The sequence below is a fragment of the Tupaia chinensis genome, unplaced genomic scaffold (genome assembly GCF_000334495.1).
Source record: "Tupaia chinensis unplaced genomic scaffold, TupChi_1.0 Scaffold140380_1, whole genome shotgun sequence".
Classification (NCBI taxonomy): Eukaryota; Metazoa; Chordata; class Mammalia; order Scandentia; family Tupaiidae; genus Tupaia; species Tupaia belangeri.
Genome location: NW_006200257.1, coordinates 55,163 through 70,928, shown reverse-complemented (window position 1 = coordinate 70,928; position 15,766 = coordinate 55,163). Strand labels below are relative to the sequence as shown.

Genomic DNA, 15,766 nt, shown 5'->3' with positions numbered 1-15,766 from the left:
GGGCCCCGGCGGGCCAGCAGCGGCGGCAGGGGCAGCCCGGCCTCTGACCCGCTCCCCTCCAGCATTCCCTTGTCCGCCGGTGGAGGCCAAGGCGCGTCGGAGACGCCCCTGGCACTCCCTCCCCTCCGCGTCCTTGGGCGGTCACTGACGTCACAATCTGGGTGTGACCCGGTCCCAGGGCGGACCCAGGGACTGTGCCGGCCGCCGAGCTCGCCTCTCCTCCCCCGGACACCGCCCCCCGGGAGTCTGGCCTTGGCGCTTCCTCTGCCCCAGCGGACCGCGGTTCACAGCCTCGCCCAGCCCCGCAGGGAGAGCTCCGGGAGGCGCCCCTAGAAGGACAGGAGGAGAGGCGAGCCCCGAACTAGCTGGTCTGGGCGGCCGGGGAGGTGAGAGTCCATAGAGATCTCAGGGAGAGGCAGCCCCAGGACAAGGTGAGCCACGGGGAGCCCGAGTAGCGGGCCCCGGGGCCCGTAGCGGCCCCGGGGCCCCAGGCCTTCTCTCCAGCCTCCTGGGCCGGTGGACCTGGGCCGGGCCGCCCATCTGACCAGCTCTGGAACCTGCTTTAGTGACGGTAAGGTGGCCGTGAGGATGGAACACCACCGACCCCGAAGCCACTGTCGCCCTTCAGGGCCGGGCTAGTGTCTGCACACCACCTCAGGGAGGCTGTGTGCCTGCCGGGAACTGTCCCAGGTTCTGAGATGTCCCAGTGCACAGAGCTCAGTTTTCTGCCCCGGTGCCCCTATATTCCAGTAGGGGGGCAGTAAGGTTGGTCATCCCTGTTATTCATTGAGGGCTCAGTAGATGTCATCCCTTCAGCCATTCTTCACATTTTTGGTGTCTGCCTCGTACAGAAAGTCAAATGTTCCTTGGGGAGGTAAGGATTAAGAATCACTGAATAAACAGAGAGAGACAGTATACAGTAGGTATGGTAAATAAGGTGCATGGTATGTTTGAAGGGGCTTAGTGCTATGAAAAAAGTTTTGGTAAAATAAGACTTTCTTTTTCCCGTTAGATTGGAAAAAATATTTTTAAGGCTAGCGTAAGATGTGCAAGGAAGTCAACGGTCTCATCATTTTATTTTAAAATAATCTCAGAAATTTGCAAGAACTGTACAAAAGTTCACCCGTCCATCACTTTGAAAATAGTTGCACGAACCGTGCTCTATTCCCACCCTCATTCAACATATTTCAGTGTATATATTCATTTTTCTAATCATTTCTTTAATCACCGTAGAGCACATGCATGTGCATAAGAGAGAGAAAGGTATGAGCACACTCCACGGGGTCTGCTCACACTCAGATACGCTTCCTCTAGTCCTTCAGCCCTTGGCATCGCTGACCCTCGAGCTCTTCTCCAGCACATGCAATTAGCCTGTGTGTTCCAGGCTGAACAAACCGAGATTCTAACCACAGTTGCCATTTCAAGAGGACATTCTTAATAAAAAAAAATTCAGTGAAGAAAACAACATAGTCTCAATAGGCTACTACAGTTTACAAATCTTTTCCCTCAAAAAGAAAAATAATAAATACGATATTTTCCCCATTATCTGTGGAGTATATTTTTAAGAACCTCCAGGGAAAACTGGGAATAGCACCCAATTCTGTACATGCTAAATCTTTTTGTATAGATGTGTTCCCCAACTTCTGATGGTTTATGTCCCCTAAAACCCACCATATTGAAAATAACATAATTGAAAATAATTTAATATACCTAACCTACCAAACATGCATAACCTAGCCTACCTAAAACATGCTAGGAATACTTACTTTAGCATATAGTTGTGGAAAAACATTCAACACAAAATGTATTTCATATTTAAGTGTAGACTATCTCATATATTTTATTGAATAGTGTACTAAATGGGAGAAATGGAATTCTTGAAATATTGTTTCTTCTGCAAGCATATTCCTTTTGCACTATTATAAAGTAAAAAATGTATTAAGTAGAATCATTCTAAATTGGGGACTATATAGACATACATATCAATGATCAAGTTTAATTTGTAAATTAGGCACAAGAAGAGATCAATAATAATGATAAAGTTTAAAAATTATAGTACACAATGATAAATTATATGAATGTTGTCCCTCCCTCTCAAACTATTTTATTTTATCATACTCACATATTTTTGTACTTGGATTCAGGGAAGGTGACAAATCATATTGAACACAATGAGAGGGACAGTGTAGGGGGAACAACTATAAAAACAACTATATCAAAACTTTTATGACACAGTCTTCTTCCCATTTATCCCTGCCTATAGGTGGGATGACATGGGTACAGGAAGTTCACTGTTTCCTGAGCAAGGTGCAACATTCAAAGAACACCGTTGATTTTCTGTTTGCATTTTCTGTCATAAAAATTCTTTTAAATGGTTTTCTGATGCTCTCATTATATTCCAAAATCTTGGCAAGATTATTTTATAGACTCTACCTGATCAGCACTTAACACTTCCAAAAGAGAAAATTTGTTCTAGGGTGTCGAGAAAGTGTTTCTTACATGGTGGAAAAATAAGAACCTGTCTGGATTTCATTTAGTTGTCTTTCTATGAAGTCTTCTGGGGATGACTCATGTTTGGGAAACACTTCTAAATCCATTCTGCAAAAGTTCTGTCATTTCTCTCGGTTAATTCTCTCTGACTCTCTTCCCCTCTATTTCTGATTTGGTTATCTACAATTTTTGCCATTTAGGAAATGGACAAGACTGTGTTTGTTTATGTGTTTATCCATGGAGACAACCAGCTCTATTCACATTTCAAAGATGGTTTTTGATGATTGAAGAGGCATATTACTACAAAGATTTTTGTCTTTTGTTTTTTTTTATGGAGCCTTGTAAAACAATGCTTGGTTCTAGACGTCATTATGAATCTTAGGTTTTCAAAAAAAAAAAAGAAGTGGATTATTAACAGAAAAATTATTATTTTTTAAAGAACTATCTATTTAGTATTATTATTAATATTATTTTTCACATGAGTTTTGCCAGAGAAAGAAAAAGAGAGAGGGAGAGTGAGAAAGCAAGCTGCCAGGTCCGGGACTCAAACCATGGTCAGCCATGTGGGAATTCCAACACCTTAACCACTATGCCCACTGCTGGCCCCGATTAACAGAAAAATTATAAATAGTCTGCATTTCTAGGTTGCTTTTCATCTAATGGATTATAACAAAAATAAGGTTTTTAAAATCTTTATGGTCTTTATCAAAAATGCCTTATAACATGTCGAACTAATTCATTATTATATTTTCATTGTTACTATTTTGATGATTTTACACCTCTAGAGTATTTTTGTCCTTGATTTCTAGAGATCTTTGAGTTTTACACGTGATCTATGGAAAAGTGGAGAATCTTTTGAATCAAAACCATGTACAGAGTCCTTTGCTAATAATAGCAAATATAACTTTCCAGGCCATAGTCATTTATCACGTTCACTATCAATGAAGGCAGTTTTGTTAACATAAATCCACACTGAGCTTATGGTGTTCCAGCTGAAATCTACTTCAGGGTCTAACATCCTTTTTTGGAGCAGCCTGGATCACTTTTTATGTCTGTACAGTTGCCAACACGGATTCATCTCTTCTCTCAACCAGGATCTTTGAAGGAGGTGGCAGGAATTTTGTCCTGAAATGTAGAAATATCAGGGGGTGAAGTGCAGAGTGAATGACACCATGTCTTACCATCACCTCTGTAAGGCTGACTCTCTGTGAGGCACCAGCCTTTACTGAGGGCAGCTCTCCCCACAGCAGGAGGCATACTGCTTCCTCATTCCCTGCCCCACCCTGTTGGGTAGTTGTGAGGAGCTGGATGGCCTGCTTTTCCACATTGACCTAAAATGAACTTTTACTGTCTCAATCAAAAAACTGACCAAGAAAGACACCTAATGCCTCACATAGATGCTTTTAGCTTATCTGACTTTTATAGTAATGAGCAGAGCACAAAGAAACTTGCAAGTGCCAATGTCTTACTTGTAGGCCAGAGTATGATTTTTTGTTTTTTAAAAATTTTAAATTTACATTTAAATACATATATCTTTACAGTGTAGAATATTGTTTTTCCAGCACAAATACCATGCATATCAGTCAAGACAAAGACCTTACTATATACATTGTCATCAGCTAATTGTTTTTGATTTCTTTGGTCAACTAATTTTTAAGAGTTTGATTATTCTTCATCTCTCCTGGGTGCCTTTGATTCTTCCCTCTCGCTGTGTTTGTCATTCTGTGCTTGTGCAGAGGAGGGTAGGAGGAAACCTTTGAATCAAGGCCTTGAGACTGCTAGGAGGTAAGAAGGACAATTTTGCATGTGGGCTACTGAATAATGTGTTGTTTCTTCCCCAATTTAGGAAGCTGTTAATGAGGGAACTTAAGCAGATATAGAATGAAAAGGAGGTTTCAAAGGCAGAGGAAAAAGTCAAGTTGACTACTGAAAAAAATACATAATTTAAAGTGAGTTTTGACACTGAACATCAATGTCTAAATAAGCCTGTATTGGATTTTCTTGGTTTCTAATATTTGTTTTTCTTTTTTTGGAGAGGTTTTTATTATAGGGCAGGTGTGCTCGCCAGAAAGACAGAGAGAGACAGAGAGACAGAAAGTGGGAAATTACCCCCCAGGGGCAATGGCCACGCCACAATCTCTTGTCCTCCATTCTCCTGTTGGGATTTTGGGCACGCATGCACACGTGCCCAATGTGATTTAAGTCACCGGGTCCACAGTGGTCGACTACTGGGGAGTCCAGCAATATAGCCATTATGCTAACTGCTGGTCCCAGTTTCTAATATTTGTATAGTGTATGCTTAGGCCCAATTAACATAGAAATATAAAAACGTTACCAGAAGATATATGTATTTTTTGTATAATATATATATATATATATATGTGTGTGTGTGTGTGTATACATATTATATATATACATTTATAATTGTATACATGTATACAATATACATGTATATAATATATATGTATATAATATGTATATAACATATATATGTATATAATATATGTATATAATAAGCATATTATATATGTATATATTATATGTACACATATATGTGAGTATGATATATGTATATAATATATCTACATATAGTATATGTGTGTATATATATTTTATATGTACATATACATACATATAACAGACATATACATGGGGAGAGAGAGAGAGGGAGAGAGAGAGAGAGAGCTCTACCAGAAGAAAAAGCAAAATGCAAATAATGCTGCGTTAGTAAAAATTTCCTGAGCCCCAGAGCTAGTTTAATTATGCATACACTTAGTTTACGTAAACATGTCTGGGGGTATTGAAAAACAGTAATAATTCTTACAAATTATGTAATTTGATGTTGGCTAAACCACATACACAAAAATTATTTTGCCACTTTATAAGAACAATTGTCACTGCCTTGTGACATACGGTAAAAACTTAAATACAAGGAGAATTGTATTTACGATCAAAGATACCCAATAGAGGAAAAAGTAGAGAAAAATTGAAATTAGTAAGGGAATTATATCAGCTGAGAACTCTGCAGGATTCCATAATGGATAAGGAAACTCTTTTTAGCTTGGGTTCTACTGTACTCTTATACATGGAAACTATGTTTTCAGTCTGTGGATAAAATGTGTAAGGATACAGTTGTGAGGATTACAGGAACGTAGAACGTTATTGAAAATGATATTCAATGTTGTGCTATGTCTAATTGAAGTAATTCTAAATCAAAGGAAAGGAGTTGGAGAAATGGAAGAAGAGCCGAGAAAAGAGACCACCTTTCTAAACCAGGTAACCTGTGTTCTGCTCAACAGTTGCCAAATACCTGATTCCATCACAGAGATGAGGATAATGGCCCTTAGAAGTTCTAAACATATTGGATCCAGCGGTTCTAAACATACTGGTTTCAGCAAGCAGCATGTTGGTTAAGGGTACTGGACCCTCTGTGGCCCACTGTGGTTCGAGTCCAGGGCCTGGCAGCTTGGTTTCTTACTATCTCTCTGTTTCTCTCTCACACTCTGTCTCTCTCTGGTCAAATGAAAATAAATAAATAAATAAATAAAGTTAAATAAAATAATTATTTCAAAAAAAGAAATTCTAAACTTTTTTGATGTTTTTTGTTTTGTGTTATTTTGTTTTGTTTTGTTTTCAGAAGGGTTTTCTTTCTTCTGTGCCCAGTTGGTCCTGACTCCACACAAACATTTTTCTCTTTTCCAACTCATGGTTCATGTTTTGGAGCAGGTAATGGTGAAGAACTCCAGGGAGGCCATCTACCTGAAAGAGAGGTATGAAAGTGGGATGTTTATTTTTAAGTTTATTTTTATTTCTTCTTCAGAGAGAGAGAGACAGACAGAGAATAAAGAGATACACTCCCTAACACAGTTTTGCAACTACCTACTCTCAGACTAAATTGGACAGGACATGGGCATATGTGTGTCTGGTATGTACAGGGAGATCTTGGGGTGTGAGCTTGGGACCTTGCTATATGACTTTACCATCATAAAGAATTGGTTGCTGCTGTTCCTTTGTAGGTGGCCTGTCATAGATATTTTTAATGGTGTTCTTGATGATTTAAGACATACCTGCTGAGGACTAGTTAAGAACTTGGCATTATAATTCTTTTTTTTTTCCTTTTATTTTTTGCAAGTTTTTGCTATAGGGACATGCACTTACCAGAGAGAGACAAAAAGAGAGAGAAGAGAGGTGAGAAATCACCCCTAGGGGGGATGGCCATGATGAAATCCCTTCTCTTCCATTCTCTTCATGTGATTTTAGTTCTTTATCAGCAAGATAGTCAATAATGCCATATCGGGATGCCAGGGGAACATGGTCATCTTTCCATGGGAAGTGGGAGTATACTGAGAAGATGGCAACTCAAATTTTGCTGCAAAATTTACACACCCTGTATTTTGTTCCTGGAATAGTTGTAATATTATTGATCCCAGTCAGATGACTCTTTGTGCTGATTCCCTGTGAATGTTGTTCAGTGACTGGACACCATCACTCCCACTTTCTGTTATTTATTAAGTTATTTTTCAATATTTATTGTAATTTGTGATTATATAAAATCATTATACATCTCTATAGGAGACAGTATGTTTTTTTAAAGTATTATATAGTGTGTAATAACTAAATTGAAAATATAAACGTATTCACCACCTTCAAAACTTAACATTACATTGTGTCATTAACATTTGAAATTTGCAACTGATTATTTTGTAAATATACATTAGATATATATGATGTTCTTTACTATGAAATATAGTTCTAAAGAAAAACAAAATGATTAAAGCATCAGACAAGTCTCATAAATTAGTGAAGATAGATTTTTTATAAGAGAGATAAACTTAACATTCCTCGTCAACAGATAAGTTTTATTTCTATCCCACAATTGTCTTACCTCTCCATTTTTCCCCAAAATTTCCTTTCCTATGATCCTCCCTTCCCACACTCTCTTCCACTTTGTCTTTATTGTCCATTACAATTTTTAATACTTTTATGTTCCCCAGTCTTTCAGTCTCTCCCATAGAGAGTTGGAATATGTTAAGTGGAGATATACAATGTCTCTCTTTCATAGCCTTTCTTGCTTCACTCAGCACACATCTTCCATATCTGTCCACTTTCTATCAAATTCCAGGGCCTCGTTTTTCTTTATGCATGAATATCATTCCATGGAATATATGTGCCACAATTTTTCAATCCATTCATCCATTTGTGGACATTTGGGTTGGTTCCATGTCTTAATAATTGTGAATAATGCTGCAATGAAAATAGTTGTGAAAGTGTTTTTCCTACTGAATCCTTTTGGTAGATATCCAGGAGTGGAATTTCTGGATCATATGGTAGTTCTATTTGAAGTTCTTTGAGAAATCTCCATACCATTCTTCACAGTGGCTGGACCAATTTAAATCCCCACCAACAGTGTAGGAGTGTCCCCCTTTCACCCCATCCTCTCCAGCACTTATCATTATTTGTTTTGTGGAAGACTCAGCTACTTTTAACATTTTGGACTTTCTGTCTAAATGTGTAAGTGAAATATGAAATCTGTGGAGACAACTATTTATCAAATAATTGGTGAATTTGTACTAAACCCGCTTGTGTGTAAAAATAGTTGAATCTGAATTTTTTGCCTTTTAATTGGGAAATTTAATCCTGAAACACAGTGTTATTTTTAATATGTGAGGATTTATCCCTGTCCTTTCACTAATCTTTTTCTCCCTAATTCTTTTGTATTCTCTTACTTCTATTTATCTCCCTTTAGTTTTCGTGGTGTAGTATTTCCTGAAGGTTGCTTTAGTTGCAGTGAATTTGTTCAGTATTTGTTTATCTGGGAATGATTTTATTTCTCCTTCCCATTTGATGAATAATCTTACCAGGTATAGTACTCTTGGTTGAAATAGTTTTTCTTTCAGAGTTTAAAAAATGTCTCCCTATTCTTTCCTTGACTGCATTATTTCAGTTAAGAGGTCCAACAGGGAACCAATAGATGGTGTAATGGTTATGTTGCTGGACTCCCATGTATTTGCTCTTCAGGTCTCTGACCTGGTGACATAAACCTCATGCTATGCCGCTTGTGTGTGCGTTTCCAAGATCCCAAGATAATGGAGAAGGAATTGTGGCAAGGCCATCTCCTCTGGGGGGGTAATTTCTCACTTCCTGTCTCTCTGCCTCTCTCTGTCTGGCAAGCGCAGACGTCCTATAGCAAAAATCTCTTTCAAAAATTAAATAAATAAATAAATAAATAAATAAATAAATAAGAGAGAGGTCTGATATTAGTGTAATTGGGTAACCTTTGTATATAACCTAGCATTTCTCTTTTGCCATTTTTTAAATATTGTCTTTGTCTTTGATTTTTACCAATTTGGCACTATTATTTCTTGGAGATGATTTTACATCTATTTGTCGTCCTTTGTATTGACTGAATTTGGAAATCTGTATGCCTCTAAATTTGAACATTTTCAGTTACTATATCATGAAAGATTTTCTATGTCTTTACCTGACTCTTCATATTCTGGGGTACATAATGTGACTTTTTCTTCATTTAATGGTGTCTGGGATTTCCCCTATGTAATCCTAGGTTATTCTTCTGTTCTATTTAGTAACATATACTAATTTGAAGGTCTTGTTTTCAATGTCAATGATTCTACATTCTCCATGGTCTAATCTGTTGTTAATACTGTTGAGGGAGTTTTTTTATTTTTTTGCCTCATATTCTTTACCTTCAGAAGTTCTGTCTTGGGTCCAGAGGTTAGCATAATGGCTATGTTGCTGAACTCATATGTAGTTGACTCGTGGTTCGAGTCCTGGACCCAGTGGCTTAAAACTCACACTGGGCTCATGTGCATGTGTGCCTAAGATCTCGAGGGGAGAATGGAAGAGAAGGGATTGCGGCATGGCCATCCTCCAGGGGGTGATTTCTTGCTTTCTGTCTCTCTGTCTTTCTGGTGAGTGCATGTGCTGTATAGCAAAAACTTCTCCAAAAAAAGAAAAAAATAAATAAAAAAGAAGTTCTGTCTTATTTTTTTTCAGGGTGTCAGTCTTTCTATGGAACTCGTCCTTCAAGTCATGAATCCTTTTTTTTTCCTTTTTTTTTTTTTGTAGAAGTTTTTGGCTTAGGGCACATGCACTCACCAGAAAGACAGAGAGATAGAAAGTGGATGGCCATACCACAATCCCTTCTCCTCCATTCTCCTCTCAGGATCTTGGGCACACACACATGCACCCAGCATGAGTTTAAGCCACCGGGTCTGGACTCAAACTGCAGTTAACTACATGGGAGTCCAGTGACATAGTAATTATGCCAACTACTGATACCCTGTGAAAGGATTTTCTAATCTCTTGCATTTCATTGAGTTTCATTACAATGAGTCTTGTGATTGTTTTCTCTGACATTTCTGTTATCTCTTGTCTTTTATCCATTGTTGATGAAGAGTTATTATGTTCCTTTGTGAGAGAAATATTTCCTGACTTTCCCCTATTTCTTGGGGCTCTGCTTTGATTTTTTTTGGAGAGTTCCTGGCTTTCTCTTATTTCTTGGGGCTCTGCTTTGATTTTTTTGGAGAGGTTTTTTGTTTGTTTGTTTGTTTGTTTGCTACAGGGTACGTGCACTTGCCAGACAGACAGAGAGAGACAGAGAGTGAGACATCACCCGCCCCAGGATGATGGCCACACTGCAATCCCTTCTCCTCCATTCTCCTCTCAGGATCTTGGGCATGCACGCACATGTGCCCAGCGTGAGTTTTAAGCCACCGGGTCCAGAACGCGAACCTCAGTCAACTACATGGGAGTCCAGCAACATAGCCATTATGCTAACTGCTGGTCCCAGCAGTGACTTCTTAATAAGAATTTAACAATTGTTATTTTTTGTTATTATGATTAATCAATTACCATGTATTTTTAAAACAAATTTTGAGTTTTCTTTTTTCATAACTCTAAACTTTAAGTTTCTTTTTTAAAAAAATTGTTCATTAAATTAAATTAATTAATTGTTTGTTTGTTTTGTTTTGTTTTGTTTAATTTGACCAGATAGGGAGAGAAAGTGAGAAACAAGACACTGGGTCTAGAACTAGAACCATAGTCAACCATGTGTGAATCCAGTGCCTTAACTGTCATGCCACCTGCTGATCTCTTAAATTTCTTTTTTAAATGCTAACATTACAAGATGCTTCTCTAAATTGGTAGTATAGTAAAGAGTTGCATTACAAATACCCATATGGTATTTATATATACCCATTTATAAACACCCATACTCCAACAATCTATTTTCAAATAATTCTCCATTGGTTTCAAAGTTACTTCAAATCTCTCTTTCCAATTAGTTATATTATGTGTTTTTGCAAAGTACACAATTTTCCATAAGCAATACAGAGATGAGGAAGGCTCATCACTGATATGAAACCAACATCTTGGCTGCTCCTGGAAAATTCTTGGTTATGCCTATTATCACAGGATCATCATCATCATCATTAGTAAGTTTGTTTATTTCCATGAAGCAAGAAAGAGGGACCACCTTACAGTCTTTAATTCTCCTCCCAGTTCTAGTCAGCCAGGATCAGTGGTGTTGCAGGTATGCCAATGTGTTCAGGTAGGCCCAATGACACAAACTTGGAACTTTATCATCTGTCCTCAAGCATCACATAGCAGCTCCCCCACTGCCTGCAGCATTGAGGCTGGCCCATAGTGTGTTATTGATAGTGCCCTATTTCACTCAAAATCCTCCAGGTTAGATGTCATATCATATGTTCACACTAGTTAAAACTATTTGAAACTACTTTACTAATTTATTCTTCAACATCATAATTTTCCCACTTCTTTATAAACTAATTTAAATTACAAAAAACTAGGAGAGTATCTAATTAATCACTATATCTTATTTTTTCATACATTAAATCACTATACATCATTTATATTGTGAAGTCACTTTACCCAGCATGATGTACATCTCAGTCCAACCCAGTTGAGACCTCCATATACATCCTCCTCCACAGACAATAAACCTTATCCATGTCCCACATGATTCTTACCTCATCATCCCCCCTCCCCAATTTCCTACACTTTTCTCCTTTCACACTCTCTTTCCACTTTGTCCCTAGTGTACATTGCAATTTTTAATACTTTTATGTTCTCCAGTCTTTCAGTCACTCCCATAGAGTGCAGACAGTCAGTATATGTTAAGTGGAGACACAGAACGTTTCTATTTCATAGCCTGACTTGCTTCACTCAGCAACATATCTTCCATATTTCTCCAATTTCTATCAAATTCCAAATATTTTTTATGGCTGAATAGTATTTCATGGAGTATATGTGCCACAATTTTTCAATCCATTCATCTATCAATGGACATTTGGATTGGTTCCATGTCTTAGCAATTGTGAGTAAGGCTGCAATGAATATAGATGTACAAGCACTTTTCTGACTGAGTACTCTCTTATCCTTTGGGTAGATACCCAGGAGTGCAATTGCTAGATCATATGGTAGTTTTATTTGAAGGTCTTTGAGGAACCTCTACATCATTTTCCATAATGGCTGGACCAATTTACATTCTTACCAACAGTGTAGGAGTATTCTCCACTCACCACATCCCCTCCAGCACTTATTATTATTTTTTTAATCTTCACCAATCTGACTGGTGTTAGGTGGTATCTCTTTGTGGTTTTAATCTGCAACTCACTTACAATGAGGAATGTTGAGCCTTTTTAAATATGCTTTTTGGCTGTTCATATATCCTCCTTAGAGAGTTGTTTATTTAGCTAATTTTCTCATCTATCAATTGGGTTAATAATTTTCTTCTGGGTAAGCTGCTTGAGTTCCCTATGTATTCTAGTTATCAGTCCCTTATCTGAGGCACAGTTAATAAAAATTCTCTATCATTCTGAGAGTTGTTGGTTCACACTAATTACAGTGTCCTTTGCTATGCAGAAACTCCTTAATCTGATGTGATCTCACCTGTCTATTTGGGGAATTATTGCCTGTGCTTTGAGGGTCTTGCTTAAGAAGTCTTTGCCTACCCCAGTGTCTCCAAGTTTCTCCAGTGTTTACCACCAGTAGTTTTGTGGTTTGTGATATTAGCAAAAACCTTTCCAAAAAAACCCAAAAAGAATGTATCTTGTAATTTTATTGGGATTGAATTAAACATGCATACTAATTTGGGTAGGATTGTCATTTTGATTATATTATTTTTGAGAGGTTTTTGCTATAGGGTGCATGCACTCTCTGGAAAGACAGAGAGAGACAGAAAGCGAGAAATCACCCCTGAGGGGGGATGGCTATGTTGCAATCCCTTCTCCTCCATTCTCCCCCCAGGATCTTGGGCATGAATGCACATGTGCCCGGCGTGAGTTTAAGCCACTAGGTCCGGGACTTGAACCACAGTTGACTACATGAGAGTCCAGTGACATACCCATTATGCTAACTGATGGTCCCCCATTTTGATTATATTTATTTTGCCAATCCAGTGACATGAGATGTCCTTTCACTTTTTAGTGTCCTTTTCAATTTTCTTTTTAATGTTTTCATAGTTTTCCTTGTAGAGGTCTTTGACTTTCTTTGTTAGTTTTACTCCTAAGTATCTTATACTTCCTGTGGCTATGGTACATGGGATTGCATTCTTCATTCTGTCTCTGTCTGCTTGTTGTTTGTATACAGAGATGTTAGTGGGTCTTCTATGTATACAATCATGTCATCTGCAAACAGAGATAATTTCTGCTTTTCTTTATCTATTGGAATGCCTTTTATTTCCTTCTTTTGTCTGATTGCATTGGTTAGAACTTCTAGTACTATATTGAATAGGAGTGGAGAAAGTGGGCAGCCTTGTCTTGAACCAGTTTTTAGTGGAAAAGAAAGCTTTTCCTCATTCAGTATAATGCTAGCTGTAGGTTTTTCATAAATGGCTTTTATTATGCTGAGAAATGGTCCTCCTATGCCAATTTTTCTGAGAATCTTAATCATAAAGTCATGTTATATTTTGTTGAATACTTTTGTCTGCATTGATTGAAATGATCATATGTTTTTTATCTTTTTTTTCTGTTAATATAGTGTATTACATTTATGGTTTTGCATATGTTGTACCACCCTTGAATCTCTGGTATAAAGTTTACCTGGTTGTGATGAATAACCTTTTTTATATGCTGTTGAATATGGTTAGCAAGTATCTTGTTGAGAATTTTTGCATCTATATTCATCAGGAATATAGGTCTGTAGTCTTCCTTTTTTTCATAGCCTTATCCATTTTGGAAATGAGGATAATGGAGGTTTCATAGAATGAATTTGGAAGGGTTTCTTAGTTTGTATCTCTAGAAACAGTGTGAGTATGATGGGGTGAGGGGTTACCTCTTCTTTAAAAGTTTTGTAAAATTCATCAGTGAAGCCATGGGGGCCTGAACTTTTCTTTGTTGGGAGATTATTTATTACTGATTCAATCTCATTTCTTGTTATAGGTCTATTCAGGCTTTCTATGTCCTCCTGAGTCAATCTTGGAAGATTATATGTGTCCAGGAATTTGTCTATCTCATCCAGGTTTTCTTCTTTGTTGGCATAAAGTCACTCATAATATCCTCTAATGATGTTTTGTATTTCTGTTATGTATGTTGTAATGTTGCCTTATTCATTGCAGATTTGGCTTATCTAGTTCCTTTCTCTCTTCTTCTTAATTAATCTGGCTAATGGTGTGTCAATCTTGTTTGTCTTTTCAAAGAACTAGCTTTTGCTTTTGTTTATTTCCTGTATAGTTCACTTATTTTCTATTTCATTTATTTCTGCTCGAATCTTTATTATTTCTTTTCTCTTGGCATTTTTTGGATTTTTTTGTTATTTTTTCCTATTCCCTGAGGTATGATGTTAGGTTGTGCTTTTGCCACCTTTCCATCTTTTTCTTGTGTGCATTAATTGCTATGAACTTTCCGCTTATGACTGCTTTTTGCAATACCCCATAGATTATGGAAACTTGTATACTCAGTATCACTAGTTTCCATGAACCTTTTGATTTCCATCTTAATCTCTGCAGTAGTCATGGAATCATTTAAAAGTAGGGTATTTAGTTTTTATGTATTTGTATATTTTTGAAGGCTTTTCTTGAGATTAATATCAAGTTTAATTGCATCATGGTTGGAGAAGTTGCTGGCTATAGTTTCTATGACTTTTCTATCTGTAAAGGCTGGTTTTATGTCCTATCATGTGATCAATCTTTGAGAAAGTACCATGCGGGCCTGAGAAAAATCTTATGTGTTTTTAGGGTGGAAATTTCTATAGATTTTATATCCTTAGTTTTTGAAAGAATGTTATCACAAATACTCAAAGTTTCTTTGTTAAACATGGCTCAGGTCTTTAATAATGTGTTTACATCACTTAAATTAGATATTTGATTTCCATTGCTTATAAATGACCAATCATTAATTTTATTATTTCAGGTAGCTTCCCAGAGCCATCTGTAATTGCAGTATATCATGGAAAAAAGTAATAATATTACTGAATTTATTCTCTTGGATCTTTTCCAGAACAAGAAAGTTCAGATCCTCTGCTTTCTATTTTTTTTTTTTTACTCTGTTACCTAACTATTTGGTTAAGAAACCTGATTATTATGATTTCTATCTCATGCAGTCAGCTAATCAGTCAGCCCACATACTTCTTCTCCAACCTTTTCTACACTTTCACTGTGTTTCCCAAACTGATGACTGACTTAATTACATATATAAAGTCATTTCCTACAAAAACTGCATGACACAACTTTTTATCACACACTTTTTTGGGAGTGTTGAAGTCTTCATCCTCACAGGAATGGCCTATGACCTCTATGTTGCGATTTGCAAACCTCTCCACTATGCCATCATCATGAATAGGCAGAGGTGTAACTCAACTCTCATGGCATCTTGTGCAGGGATTTTTTTTTTTTTGCATTCCCTTAGGCTGTTGGGTATATGTGCAGACATGCCCAAAATCCTAAGAGGAGAATGGAAGAGAAGGGGTCGTGGCCTACCTATCCCCCTGGGAGGTGATTTCTCACTCTCTATCTCTCTCTGTTTTTCTCTAGCAAGTGCACATGACCTATATCAAAAAAAAGATGAATAAATTGAAAAAAAATCCAATTTAGGTGTGTGGATTGTTTAATGAAAATTGTCCCTATGTCTTAGTCACAAAGAGGTTATGCTTTCAACAAGAAACTTAACAATTAGGGACCAGCAGTTGGCTATGTCACTGGACTCCCATGTAGTCAACCATGGTTCCAGTTCCAGACCCAGTGGCTTAAACTCACATCAGGTGCGAGTGCGTGCATGCCCAAGATCCCAAGAGGAGAATG

At 37.5% G+C, this 15,766-nt stretch overlaps 1 long non-coding RNA gene across 1 annotated transcript; it reads left to right on the top strand.

Moving 5' to 3' along the window:
- Positions 1-227: 227 nt before the first annotated feature.
- On the top strand, positions 228-5,888 carry LOC102476290 (uncharacterized). Its single transcript, XR_336634.1, has 3 exons — positions 228-386; positions 4,337-4,439; positions 5,790-5,888. It is a non-coding gene; the product is annotated as an uncharacterized LOC102476290 (long non-coding RNA).
- Positions 5,889-15,766: the final 9,878 nt, after the last annotated feature.